This window comes from Olea europaea, chromosome 6, assembly GCF_002742605.1.
Source record: "Olea europaea var. sylvestris chromosome 6, O_europaea_v1, whole genome shotgun sequence".
Lineage (NCBI taxonomy): Eukaryota > Viridiplantae > Streptophyta > Magnoliopsida > Lamiales > Oleaceae > Olea > Olea europaea.
In genome coordinates this window covers 24,648,022-24,663,967 of record NC_036242.1, presented here as the reverse complement: position 1 = coordinate 24,663,967, position 15,946 = coordinate 24,648,022, and the positions used below count along the sequence as shown (strand labels likewise).

General features: G+C 32.9%; 1 long non-coding RNA gene across 1 annotated transcript; it reads right to left on the bottom strand.

Moving 5' to 3' along the window:
• Positions 1-2,865: 2,865 nt before the first annotated feature.
• Positions 2,866-10,410, bottom strand: LOC111396230. The gene is made up of 2 exons (XR_002702968.1): positions 10,295-10,410; positions 2,866-3,212 (listed from the first exon to the last, which is right to left on the bottom strand). It is a non-coding gene; the product is annotated as an uncharacterized LOC111396230 (long non-coding RNA).
• Between the last annotated feature and the right edge of the window lie 5,536 nt (positions 10,411-15,946).

Below are 15,946 nucleotides of genomic sequence, written 5' to 3'. Positions count from 1 at the left end.
AATTTTTTTAATTTTAATTAAATAATATTTATATGAAGGCAACATATTTAATTTTAATTATTATATAATTTTGGATTATAATAATATTTGTAATTGTTTAATTTGATACTCTATTCACAAAAGCTACCATCACTATTCATTTGTTTTGTTTTGGAAGGAAAATGAATAAAAGCCTTTAGGTAGCATGCTACTTTTGACTTTTTGTTAAGGTGGAGAAATATTTTGTCTACATACAAAAAGGCCATTAGACCTTTAGTGTGAGAATTTTTTCTTTAAAAAAATCAAATATTTTATTAATGTTTATTATTTTTTCGCGACAATTTTCTCAATATAATTTACATCATTTCCTTAAAAAATATATTATGTGGTATGACGTCAATTATTTTTTTGACGTAAAAATTCAAAGAAGACAAAACAGCATCACCACACACGTGTAGGAAAACCATTAGTAGGGATTTCAGGAGTGAAGTGGGATATTATGGAATATTCAAGGGTAAAATTAGGTAATGGAGAGTTTTGTTTTCTTTTGGATAGAGATGAATCAAACCCTTTATCTGGCACACAATTTTTGATTTTTTGTCATAAGAGATATTTTCTCTAAATTCAAAAAGGTCATTAGACCCTTAGTGTAATAGTTACTTTGCGAGGGAGTTGAGGGTAAAATAGGAACATCTGAATACGTTCTGAATGAACAGTAAACGGTCGATTCCCTCTTTTTACGGTGGTAATGATTTTAATTAATAATTAAGATAAGTAATGATTTGTTAATTGTTTGAGGACAAAATGGGAAATGAAAATACTTCAAAAATGAATAGTAAATAGCATGTTGCCAATTAAGATAAGTAGTTATTTGTTAATTGTTTGAGGACAATGGGAAATGAAAATGCTTCAAAAATGAACAGTAAATGACATATTGGCTCTTTTAAGATAGTAGAGATTTTAATAAGCCCATGAGTGCGTTCCTATTCCAACTTTCTCTGAACTTTCAGTAGCACAAGGAATAAAAGCAAAAATAAAAATAAAAAATGATGATTAGCTGAAGTGAAAACCGAAGCCCTAGTAAAATTATTTTCTTATGCATACACCTCGCTAAGCTCATGAAACTTGAAACTTGGCCTCCATGCCTATCCACATTTTACCTTTTTTAGAGCACTGGTTAAACATTCAACATTTTGAGACGAATAATTCAAGTATCATTTATTGATTATTATTTTTGCATTTAAATAATGTGAAATTTTACCCTAAAAAAATAATAACATATGTTTTTAAATAATAATAGGCCTCTGTTTGGTAGAAATTATAATCTAAATTTTAATTCAAGTCAGAGTCAATAGTTAATTTTTATCATACATTCATTAAACCCACAATTTTTCACTCTATTTTAACAAAATTTCTTAACATAAACCGGCATCTGAGATAACTTGTATTCAAAGTTGGCCTTGGGCCAAAGCCCCTACGACAATGCCCTAGAACATCCAAAGTTGGGGGACATAAAAATAAATAAATAAATAAAATCCTAAATTTGAAAATGAAAAACAAGATTACAATATAAATTTGAAAATGGAAAGCAAAATTACAATATAAATTTGAAAATGGAAAGCAAAATTACAATATAAATTTGAAAATGGAAAGCAAAATTACAATATAAATTTGAAAATGGAAAGCAAAATTACAATATAAATTTGAAAATGGAAAGCAAAATTACAATATAAATTTGAAAATGGAAAGCAAAATTACAATATAAATTTGAAAATGGAAAGCAAAATTACAATATAAATTTGAAAATGGAAAGCAAAATTACAATCTAAATTTGAAGTTTACATCAAACACTTCTTTTTCTTGATTTCTTTACTTTTGATATTTGGAATCTGGTAGATAAATCTAAATGGAAAGCAAAATTACAATGTAAATTTGTTTTTTGAGTTATTTAAAGAGTCAAGAGAAAGATAAATCATTTTATTCTATTTTAATATAATTTTTGAATGTAAATCAACATCTAAGATAACTTGTATAATTCAGAGCCGGCCCTGGGTCAAAGGCTCAAAGGCAATGTCCTAGTGCCTTCAAAATTTGGGGACACAAAAATAAAAATCCTACCTATTTATCCTATTTATTTTTTATTAAAATATTCTCATAATTCTTTTTGTATAAACTCTTCATCTAAATATAAAAATATGTTATTTATTTAAATATTTAATTTTACGCTTGTAAAAAGTTATGCATAAGAACCTCATCATAAATAATCGTCTAGGACCTCAAAATTCTCCAGACCAACCTTGTATTAATTTGAGAATGAGAATCCAATGAAAAAGGTTTAGGACATCTATGATAATGAGTAAAGTTCACAAACATTTCATTCAACTAAAATGTTGTGCAATTATTAAATATGTGGTGTGAATATGTTTAATTTCATCGATCATTTTTCCTATCTCGAACTCAAAAAATTAACTCAATTTCTAGCCAAACGAGTGCACAAATGGAATTTTTCTATCCTGAACTCTACATCAATTCAATCTCTAGCAAAAATGAACACTCATAGACTCATCATTTACATACTCATACACAAATATCATGAGCTCGCCATTGGATTAGAAGTGCTCGTGCATTGTGAGTTCATCGACAAATTTTAGACGCAGCAAAACAGCTATGACGGAGTGCAAGGCCATAAACTTTTTGGGTAAATTTGTACGTCCACTCCATTTTGTGATTGAAAAATGAAATTTATTTGACATAAAAATATATCTTTAGCAAGATTGGCTTGTCGATTTGTATGCAAGCCAAATGCTTATGCAATGCTAACTGGACTCGAGGCATAAAACCAACAATCTAGCCTTCCAATGACCACAGAAGGTAAATTAGAGGCTATTGAGAAAACAAAATTGTCATGTAAATTATAAATAGAGTACGATAACCTGCGACATTCCAAACAAGCTATGAAAAATGCAAGGAAAGCAAAATGTGTTCAACATATGCAATAGGAAATCTAAAGCATGTCAGTTTAGAGGAACCCAGTTTGTAATCAAAATGTTTTATCTACTTTATTATCTGTCTTGCCATGTTACCGAAGCTCGAAGCATGAAATCTTGCAATAATTTGAAAATTCACCATTATTGCAGGAACTAGAACATCCTTCACCCATAAATCATTCTGTAGCTGCAAAAGTATCAATAAAGAGATTGCTTGATATCCCTGGAAAGTGCAAATCTGAATAACTGCAAAAATAACAAATAAATAAGAGTAACGTAAATTGTACATCATTGTGTACAGATTAATGTACATATTAATGATACGGAATGTAAAAATCCCGTAATTTTATAGAATTATTATAGAAAGATTGTTTCTATCTTTATTTGGTATAATTGTAAATTAGTTAGGAAATAATTTCTTCTTTCCTTAGATAGGAGATTATTTTCTTTTTTATTCCTCCTCCTTGTATTATATATTTACAATTTTCCATTGTAAGAAAAATATAATAAAGAATTGGAATTCTGTCATCCAATCTTCATGGTATCGGAGCCGGAATTACAGTAAAACTAGCCATCAATGGCGGAAAAAATTGGAGCAGGGATTCGGCAACATCTGAGTCTCCCATAGGTGAAACCGAAATTACTCCCACCATGGGTCCAATTGGAATTGATAATTTGTCCTTCCAATTAACGGTAGAGAAACTCAACGAGAGAAACTATAGGGAGTGGGCTCAGTCCACTAAATTGGTGATTGATGGGAAAGGAAAGTTAGGTTATCTCACCGGAGAAACGAAGCAGCCCATCGCCGACGTGAATCTTCAGAAAAGGTGGAAATCCAAAAACTCCATGGTAATGGCATGACTCGTGAACTCGATGACGCCCGAAATTGGAAAAATTTATCTCTTCATGCCCACCGCAAAAGACATTTGGGAAGCAGTCGGGGAGATGTACTCCGACGCTAAAAATTTCTCGCAAATCTTCAAGATTAAAACCAAGTTGTGGCAATCGAAGCAAAGGGAGAGAGATGTCACCGACTATTACATGGAGATGACAGCTTTATGGCAAGAATTGGACCAGAGTATTGAAGATGAATGGAACTGCGCCGGTGATTGTATCGAGTATAAGAAACGGCTGGAGAATGAGCGAGTGGATGAATTTCTGGTTGGACTGAACAGGGAATTGGATGATGTTAGAGGTCGGATTCTTGGTCGCCGACCGCTTCCCACCACTTGTGACGTGTTCGTTGAAGTGAGGCGAGAAGAAAGTCGCCGACTGATTATGATGAAGAAGGAAGGTGGACTCGCTGGGTTGGAAGGATCGGCCCTATCTTAACAGTCAACTGGGCCAATAGATAGTGGGTCTGATAGTTTGGCTACAAATGTTAAAAAATCGTTTTTTAATGGGCCCAAATCTGTTGGGTTTGACGGAACCGGCAAAAATTGGACCAGGCCCGAAACATCAAAAGAGTCGTCCATGGTGTGACCACTGTTGAAAACCCGAACATAAAGAAGATACGTGTTGGGATTTGCACCAAAAACCAAGTGACTGGAAATCGAGACAAAATACTAGAAATCATGGATATCAAGCTGCAATTAATGACACGCAACAGTCCACTTCAAGCAGTGCATTCAACCTAGAGCAACTCGAACAACCCTATAAAATGTTTTCAAATTTTCAATCACCTAATTCGTCAAGCTCCCTAGCCCACAAAGGTATTTTTTCGAAAGCCCTAAACACCAAGGTACTCTCTAAAGTGCCTTGGATTATCGACTCTGGTGCGTCCAATCATATGACGGACTCCCACCACCTGTTCCTTTCATACTCACCATGTGCAGACAACCTTAAAGTTAAAATTGTAGATGACTCTTTATCCTCAATTATCGGAAAAGGGAGTATTCGACTCTCTGATTCAATAACACTAAATCATGTCCTACACGTCCCAAATTTATCCTGTAATTTATTGTCTATTAGTAAATTGACAAAAACCTTAAACTGTTCCGCTAACTTTGTTCCTTCTCATTGTATTTTTCAGGACCTATCATCGGGGAAGACAATTGGCAGTGCTAAAGAGGGTGGGGGGGGTTTACTACTTTGACGAAACTGATGTGAGTAAACAACATCAATTTGTTAGTTGTGATTCTGCATTTGTTCCTAGGGATAGTAAAATTCTGTTATGGCATTTTAGATTGGGTCATCCCAACCTTCAATATATGAGACATGTATTACCTTCAGTATTTTCGAATAAAATATCTATTGATTTTAGTTGTGAAACTTGTGAACTTGCAAAACATCACCGCTCACCATTCCCAAAATCCACATACAAATCATCTAAACTCGTCGCATTAATTCACAGTGACCTTTGGGGACCTTCACGAACCCCCAATTGCACCCACACTAAATGGTTCATTACATTCATTGACGACCATACTCGAATCTGTTAGGTTTATATGCTGAAAGAAAAAGTGATGTCCAATCTGTATTCATAAATTTTCATTCAATGGTCCAAACTCAATTTCAAACAAAAATTCAAATTCTGCGCACAGATAATGACACAGAATATTTCAATCATACTCTAAACAATTACCTTTTAGACAATGGGATAATTCACCAAAGCTCATGCGTTGATACTCCACAACAAATGGAGTTGCTGAACGAAAAAATAGACACATCCTTGAGGTGGCTCGAGCACTATTGTTTACTTCTAGCATGCATACCACCTTCTGGGATGATGCCATTCTCACAGCAACCAACCCTATAAACAGAATGCCTAGTCACATTCTCAAATATGAGACCCCTCTTCAAAAATTCCAAAATTTTTTCCGTTACTCTCGCATCAGCTCAAACTTACCCCTTAAAGTGTTTGGCTGCACGACCTTTGTTCACATCCATTCCCATCGTCGAACTAAGCTCGAACCACGTGCCCTCAAATGTGTATTCATTGGATATTCACCAACACAAAAGAGGTATAAATGCTATGATCCAACAACAAAAGGGTAATTGTTAGCCTTGATATCACTTTCTTTGTGGCAAAACCCTTCTTTCAAAAAACCTCTCCTCAGGGGGAGAACATAGTCGAAGATCGCTTTTTTGAAATCTCCCTTAACCCATCTGAATATGAATCGATACAAAATCTTGAACCATCTGCCTGTTCTAATATGCCATCAACAGAAAGCAACTTGAATTCAGGGGGAGATCAGAAGGAACGACTTGACAAAGAGATGATAGTTTATTCAAGAAAGCCAAAATCAAAGTATAAGGAAGACGACCTCACACTCGAAGCACCAAAAGAGTATGAACCGGTGATAGATCCAGATCCTCATGAAATTTCTCCAAAGTCATCTAATTGTGATTTACCTATTGCTCTAAGGAAACCAAAACGATCATGCACTTTTCATCCTATCTCAAAATTCATAGCCTACAAAACTTTATCTCCACAATTTCAAAATTGTCTCTAACCTTGATAATACAAAGATTCCCAAAAATATTTAGGAAGCATTTGAAATTACTAAATGGAAAAAAGCAGTGATGGAAGAAATAAAAGCAAAAATGGATCTTGGGATGTAGTGGAGCTACCACAAAGTAAGAGACCAGTTGGCTGTAAATGAGTTTTTAATGTGAAATATAAAGCAGATGGGACTATAGAACGGTACAAAACTCGTCTGGTTGCAAAGGGATATACTAAAGCCTATGGTACAGACTACACAGAAACATTCGCACCTGTGGCCAAATTGAATATAATTCGGGTCCTCTTATCACTATCAGCAAACTTAGATTGGCCACTACAACAACTTGACATCAAAAATGCATTTTAGAATAGGGAATTGGAAGAAGAAGTCTACATGACATTACCGCCTGGTTTCGACAAGAAAGGAGAAGAGAACAAAGTATGCAAACTAAAAAAGTCTTTGCACAGACTCAAACAATCACAAAGAACGTGGTTTGATAAATTTTCAAATGTATTAAAAAGGCAGGCATATCGACAGGGGCAATCAGATCACACTATGTTCTTCAAAATATTTGAAGATGGGACAAAGACCATTTTGATTGTATATGTTGATAACATAGTGCTTACTGGAGATAATACAATCGAGATTGAGAGGCTAAAAAGGGGCCTAGCCACCGAATTTGAAGTAAAGAATCTTGGACAAATGCGATATTTCCTTGGAATGGAAGTAGCCAGTTCAAAGAACGGTATTAGTGTTTCACAACGAAAATATATTTTGGACCTGTTAATTGAAACAAGCATGCTCGGGTGTAAACCAAGTGACAATCCCATTGATACTGGTAGGAAAACTGACATGGATGAACCAGTAGAAAAGGACAAATATCAGCGACTAGTTGGAAAATTAATCTACTTATCACATACTAGACCTGACATTGCATTCGCCGTAAGTGTGATAAGTCAACATATGCATTCTCCAATGGAGACTCATCTAGAAGCAATATACAGAATTTTGAGGTATCTCAAAGGTTCACCTGGAAAAGGACTATGGTTCAAGAAATAAGAAAAAAGGGACATAGAAATATTCACTGATGCTGATTGGGCTGGAGCAATAGAAGACAAGAGATCTACTACTGGTTATTGTACATTCATATGGGGAAACTTAGCAACCTGGCGAAGTAAGAAACAGAATGTAGTAGCAAGGAGCGGTACTAAAGCAGAGTTCAGAGCAGTAGCTCAAGGGATATGTGAAGGATTGTGGTTAAAAAAACTCTTGAAAGAACTACAAGTTACAATGAAATTCCCAATTAAGCTCTATTGCGATAACAAAGCAGTCATCAATATTTCACTCAATCTAGTACAACATGACCGAACTAAACATGTAGAGGTGGACATACACTTCATAAAGGAAAAAGTTGAAGACGGAACTATTTGCATGACCTATATCCCCACCAAAAAACAAACATCAGATATATTCACCAAAGGGCTACACAAACAAAATTTTGATGATTTCATCTACAAGTTGAATATGGTCAATATCTATGATCAACTTGAGGGGGAGTGTAAAAATCCCGTAATTTTATAGAATTATTATAGAAAGATTGTTTCTATCTTTATTTGGTATAATTGTAAATTAGTTAGGAAATAATTTCTTCTTTCCTTAGATCAGAGATTATTTTCTTTTTTATTCCTCCCCCTTGTATTATATATTCACAGTTTTGCATTGTAAGAAAAATATAATAAAGAATTGGAATTCTTCCATCCAATCTTCACGGAATATAAAAACCGACTTTCTTCTCTATCTTTTCTCTCTGATATACAAATAGCATAACTCAACAAATCATTGGTTACAAAAACATGCAAAGAGGTTCAAAATCTTCAATTACGATATCATATTTTATCATTTTATCAACAAGACCTTTGTATAGAACAGGGTACTTTTTAACCATCCCTAACAAATTTGACTACAACAGTCAACATGGAGGTTTCTTATCATGCATTTGATAAGCTCATATCAGACATGAATCCATTTTGATCTCTGTTTCCAGGCTAGTATCTTACATTAATTTGAAAATGCAGAATTAAAACCTCCTAAGCCCGTTGAGAAATTCAAGAAAGTCCATTTTTCCCCATTGTTATCGTTCCTTGTGGGAACAACATATAGACTTCTCAATATCCCTAGAAAGTGCAACAGTGAAAAGCTGGATAAGAATAAAAAATTCATTGCAAATGCACGGAAGAGCCATCCACCAAATTTTCAAAATCTTTAATTCTTGTGTCCTATTTTCTCACTCTCTCCCCTAAATCTTATTACAGCAATCACCATAGAGTACTCTCAACCATTTCTAATAAATTTTACTATCACTATCAACATAGAAAGGTCTCATCGTGCATTTGCTAAGCCTATATCAACATATAAAGGTTCCTTGCACATTCAATGACACAGTTAACCAGCCAATTCCAAATACAGGAATACAAATTTTTATGACCCTTTTCCTATAATCAGTTAAACAAAATTACATTCATATACTCTATCCAAAAGTAGAAATTCAGCAGACAAATTTTAGAAGCTTATTACTAAGCCTCCAATTGGCTAACTTATAAATGATTTATAAATCAATTATAATTGGTCAAACTTGATTTTTAACCACACATTTCAATAGACAAATACTATTAAATGTGTTTCATCTGCCACAATAGTTTTGCCATTTGACATAGATACTCAATTGGCAATCATTGATGAAACTCTCAATGTGGCACCATGCTCGTATAGTCTGTATACAAATTTATAACAGACCATGTATTTTGGTGCTTCAATTTGTCTCTTTTCCCAACAATGTTGGTCCAACCCCAATACATTTTGACCTAGCCAATAAAATACGAAAAGAAATAGACATGTAAAGCATCTAAAATTTAAGGAACGCTAGGAATATATATAATCCCAGAAATTGCATACATTCCTTGATCCTCCAAACAACCTACATTTTCTATGGCCTTCGTATAAATTATATATACACACTTACCCACAATCAGTAACCTGCACACTGAATATCAACAAACAGCAAAGCAATCAGAGAACTTTGAAGACCATTGAATTTGTATTTCCACACATAATTCAGATTACAAGTTTTCATCATCTTGCTTTCCCTTTTCAAAATGGAACCATAGTCCAACCTAACGACCACGAAAACCATAGCCTCTTGCAGGCTGTAAATCAAATTTATTGCAGCATTAATCCCCCTGTCCAGCTTAACACATATATGCAATCATAAACCAATGCGAATTTTCAACCTCCAAAACGTACCATCCAAAATGCGAGATTATACCCAAAAATTAAAAATTGAAGTAGATTGTGCAGATTAAATAAACTAAGGAAACACCAAGGGTTAATGCCTGAAGATCACAAAGGAAAATGCTTGAAGTAGTGCATAAATGAAAATCAACTCAGCAATCAAATTCCAAAATCTACATAAAAAAGAATCAAGTGTTAAACGCCTACATAAATCAAACATCAATCCATACTCCAATCCAATAATTCTTGTAGTAACTTAAATGATAGAAAGGGTATAACAGACCAATGGTATAATTTTCAAATAATCAAAATCCACAAAGTTAAAATTCAAGAATTAATCTAGCAAAGCAATCAGAGAACTTTGAAAAACCATAATATTTAGAACCCCACATTGAAATTCGGCTTATAAATTTTCATCATTTTGCTTTGCTGTTTACAGATTATAGTAAATTCTTGTAAAGCATTTCATTTTCATTTTTTATTTCATTTTATTTTTATTTATTTATTTTTGGCAAAACGTAGCTGAATGAATAAAAGCTTAATTCAACCAAAATACTTGCCAAAAATACGAAATTTCTGTCGCACCGAATATACCTTCGCCTCGAATTTTTCTTTACAACTATCAACTTCAAGTTGCAAAGGGCTATTTGGGGCGTGTATAACAATTGAAACAAAAGAAATGCTCATAAAAAATTTAGAAATCGATTTTCAAAAAGAAAATAAATCTACAAAAAAAAAAAAAAAAAAAAAAAAAAAAAAAAAAAAAAAAAAAAAAAAAAAAAAAAAAAGAAAGAAAGAAAGAAAGAAAAAGAAAGAAAAGAAAAAACTGGTAGTTTCAAAATGAATCTTGAGGACGATAAATTTGTGTGGCGGATTTTATAGAGAAATAAGTTTAGGTTAGGGTTTCATTTCTGGGCTGGATGGAAACGATGAATACGACATCGTATGAAGCAGGGAAAAGTCACCGAAGTAGTTGTCACGACAAAACTGCGACATCTGCGTAAATCGTGATTCGTGTTGTTGCGTAAAACCGTCGTATTGTTTTTTATTTTTTGAGAATAAAATCGTCGCATCTTTTTTTTATTAGAAAAGAATTGAATAAAACTTGCAATTAAATTTATTTAAGGGACAGTTGCACAACTATTCCCCATCTTAATGACTTAGTAACAAACAGGTCCTTATTCTATTATTTTTGTCATTTACAACATAAATGATTATTTTTGTAGTAATGCAGTCCTTGGTAGATGGAAGCTCTTGCACTTGGTTTATCAACCCTAAAGATGGTTTCATTTTAATAGTGTAAGTTGTGGTTTCCCTTGAGAGTCTCCCAGCTCTTGAGACAAGAATGATACTTTTTCCAATTCTCACCTCCAAGATCCACTATATTGAGATATTTCTTGTAACAACTCACTGTATTATTTATTTGATTATTCCATCTTATCCCCTTTTGGAGACTCAAATTATTAGGCATAAGGGAATTTCAAACCTCTTTAAGATCATCACTTGTAAATTGACCGCTCTGCAACTTCTTATTTGAGAGTTGGATAAGATTATTTCGAATAAAATCATTGATTATGAAAAGTGGATTACCGATCTCCATAAACATTGTTGTATAAATTTTCGGAAGCTCCTCCGCGTAAAAAGATGTTATGAAATTATCATGTACACTGAAGCTTTTGCGTCCATATTCTTTTTGAATTTATCCACCACTTTCATACCTATAAAGCATCCTTCTAGTGAATAAAGCTGATGCAAGTAGCTCTTGAAGTTTTACGCGTATCCCTTTCCCCCTTAGGGACTCGGAGAGTAACCCGATGTCTCTTCAAGGATACTTTATCATAAACCAATATTTGGATTTTTTTTGTTGTGCATATAATACTGCTTTGTAGTGAAGTACAATGTACTATAGCTCACTGGTTTATCCAAGGCAGAACAAACCCATCCTATTTGGTTAATCAACATTATTAGATTAATTATATCAAGATATTTCGTTTTCCAAAATTCAAAACAAAGTTTAGTGATCATATACCCTTGCATTGGCTTTAAATAATTATTACCAGCTATAATAATATCATTAGACATTGCTGAAACCGTCTTACCATATATCAATGGCATAAAGAGTGCTTTGCAAAGCTTTCTATTTAAATACTTGTTTATGATTATAAATATATCTTTATTTAATCTTTCACTCAAAAACTCCCGAAGTTCATCCATCAAAGATGAATACAAATCTTGGATTTCACCGTTTTTAGACGGAAGAAGATTAGTCAAAATACCAAGTTACTCGCAGATGCACCTTGAGATATAGGAACCCTATTCAATCCTTCAATTGTTTCATTTACTACTAACTCTTTCATTGGAAAGGAACTTAGATATGACCTAAAATGGAGCGCTCACATCCTTTCCAAAATGGGATCTTCAGGAGCCTCAAATCTCGCTCGTTAAAACGCTTTCACACTTATGTCAACCGTTGAGACCTGCATGCCCTTGCATGAGACACACACGTCACTTTTTGGCAGGGCAAAATGTCAAGACAGTTTTAATAGAAAAATAAATGAATGAAAAGAGAAATAAAACATAAAAAAATTCACTCTTAGACCTACTCCTGCCCATTCTCCGTGTTCTCGACACACACAAATTACATTTTATATGGGCAAAAATGTCAACACAATTTAATAGAAATAAATTGAAAAAAAAAATAGATATGAAAGAACAAAACAAAAACGAGAAAAATTAGTCTCATACATGCTCTTCCCATTCCCCACTTTTTGACACGCGCGTCACATTTTTTGAGGGTCAAAAAAGTCAAGAAAAATAATTTAAAAGAATAAATAAATAAAGTAAGGGTGTCCACAATTGATACTTTGATGGATTTTTAAAATTTTAAAATTTTATTAAATTTTCTAAATTTGAATAGATTTTTTTACAAAATTCATAAAAATCTCATTAAAATTTGTGAAATTTTAAAAGAGCTTAGTTCATCCAAATTCATATATATTTTATGTTTGAAATTCATCCAAATTTTTTGAAATCATTCTATTAATAAAATCCTAATAAATTTATCAAAATCTTAATTGAGGGTATTCTTATAGAAGAAATGTCTTTTTAGATCTTGAATACGGTCTAGAGTTTAACCAAAAAGACAATTAATAGTAAGTCAAAAATTAAAAAAAGTTGAAAGGACGTGATATGATTGTGATTCGGTGCATCGTGCACTGAGAAAGAGTCCTTTTATTCGAGCGCTGTGCTATTGTGACAACCCCTGGTTGTCCAGTGAGGTATGTGCTAGCATAGCCCGTTATTCAAACAGGGCTAGGACACGCTTAAAAAAACAGGCTGAGGTGCATCAAGTATCATTAGTGACAAAGAAATAGAAAGATGGTGTGTGCGCACCAGCTAGCACTTGCAAACAGTGTTCTACATAGCGCGTCAATGCGCGCATTGGCGCGAGGCGAGGCTAAGGCGAAAATGCGCGCATAAGGCACGCATTATTAGGGTTTTTTTTCTTTTCTTTTTTTTCCCCTTTTACAATTCTTTTAAGTTAAACTTATAATTATTAAATACTTTTTTTATTGATTAAAATTTAAAATAATATTAAAATATTTTTTTTATGCATTTGCCATACCTAATCTCGAATTGTCCTTAGCTTGGCATCAACGCATCATCACACATTACGCCTTTTAGAACACTTTTTGCAAGTGTTGGGTTTCTTTTTTATTCAGAAAATTTACATACTTGGTCTCTGAATTTTTGAATCCTCTCATTTTGGTCCAAAACTTCTAACTTTATTCTCCGTGATTTGAATTTTCAACTTTTCCCAGAGTTTCCTAATTCCTTATCCCATCTTCTCGACCATTTTCTAAACATCTTTTGTCATTCTGCCATTGCAGCATTCCCCTTCCAAATCCATGATCAACATAAAAAATAAAAATAAAAAAAAAAACAAAAACATAAAACATAAAACACAATAAAAAAAAAACAAAAAACAAAATAATAACAAAATTAATAGAAATCTCGCTTCTGGACTTAATTATACCAATTTAAGATCGAAAATAAGTGTAAAATATATACTTACCATTAGTTTATGGAAAATTCTACATAAATAGTCATAAAAATGCACACAAATTAGAATGAGATACATCCATCGACAAAGAGAGAAATTTTTAGAGAGAGAAGAAGCTAGAAAGACAAATGTTACATGTGTATGTGCTCGATTGCATATTGAAAAATGGTGAAATGAATGACTTCAGAGTGAAAGGATTTTCTTAAAGAATTTTCTTGTGATTGATTAGGTCTGGACATTTTAATTGAAATTGAAGATTCCAGTCCAGTCTCAAAAATAAATAAATTAGGAATTAAAATTGAAAACCGACTGAATTCGGGTCAGTTCTTGGTTTTTTGAACTAGAATTGTAGGTAACCAAAGGAAATTGATTTTTTATTTACAAATTATAGACTGAGTAAAATGATACAAAACCTAAAACTTTTATTTGGATAGCAATTTGTCTAAAACTCTAGGCTCTAATCCTAAAAAATAAAGTTTGGCTCCTACCTTTGCGCCACTTGCCTCGCATTAGATTGTTGTATTTCAAAGGATAGTAACAAGTTAATCTTTGAAATTTAATTTGAGCTTTCTATAAATCAAAAAGTTCAAGTTAGATTGTGGCGTAAGTTGATAAATTAAAGTGTTCACTATTTGCAATTCGAGATTTTTACTTTCTTTCATAATTTACAAATTTAAGAGATTTTTAAATTTTTTTTATTACATGTGGTAATTGAACTTGATATACATATTTGTAACTTAGGCTATGATGTACCTTTCTTATTATCTTGAGTTATTGGTTCTCTTTTCAAACATAAATTTTCGCTTCTTATTCAAACAGAGGTAATTCAATATGTGGATCGCAAGTTCTTGATAGTATATAATTATGTATTTAAATAGTATTTTTTATGTCAATTCATTTTAAGAGTAGAATAATTTGAGCATTCTACATAATTAAATTATAGGCTCTAGCATGCATCACTTATGAATATAATACTTGAAGTATAATGGATGGTTTTGTATATTGAAATACTTGAACCGATCCACAGACGCTGGTCTAGGTACCAATGATTTTCTAAGAGGATAAAAAAATTTAATGAAAATTCCTCTTTTAGTGAACCCTTCTTTTTTTTTCTTTTTTTTTTTAAAAGTACACTAACACATGATTTAAATTGTCAACTTCAAAATCAGGTTTCAAATTTATTTATTCAAAAATCATGTCATAATACACTTTTTAGTATTAATTTATTAAATTTTCTCTTTATCCTCTCTCTTCTCTCTCTATACTTTCTATTCTCTCTCTAAATCATACAAACCCGAATCCTAAACCCTAAGATTCCAAATCACACACGCATAGTGCTCCTCATCTTCCTTATCTTCTTCGACATCGATCATTGGTCCTCATCTTTCTTCTCTTCTCCGGTGCTAGTTGTGCGCAGCGATCGTCACCTGCGCACGAAGCGATGCTTCCCTGCATGCAATCCTGCTGTGCGTAGCGTTGTGCATAGCGACACCTTGTTGCATGCTAGTGTAGTGCCACAAGCCTCACCGCTGAGCGCGACTTTTGGTAGTTTTGGGGTGATCTGCAAATTATGGTGGTTGTTGGTGGTGATGGTGGTGATAAGATGGATCCACGTTTGATTGGTGATGATACAATGGTGGTGGTTGCGAGGGGGCACGGCGTTCGATTGGTGCTAGTTGTGGAGTGAACTGGAGTGGGGTGAGGTGGGATGATAAGCATTTGTTACCAATTATAAATTATTCAAGCGATTGTGATCAATAAAATAGTTAATTTGCGATCAATAAATAATATGTAATCTAAAAATGTGTTATTGTGACTAAATTTGTAATTGTGACCCACAATTTGTGTTTTTGTGATTGTGACCTTATTCAATTGGTGATTGTGACCTTATTCAATTGGTGATTGTGACCATAATAGTAGGATATTTGTGACCGAGAAATAATTTGTGACTAATTAATTGATAAATAAATTGTGACCTATAAAATTTGTGATTGTAACTAGTATGTAATTGTGACCATAAAATGTATAATATTTGTGATCTTAATGTATTCAATTAATAAAATATATTTGATTATTTATTTAATCATGAACTGATTTTTGAAATTTTAAAACAAATTTCTTCAATTTGAAATTGTATCTTTCAGAGACCTTAGACACGCATTGTTCCCTTTTATCTTTGTAAT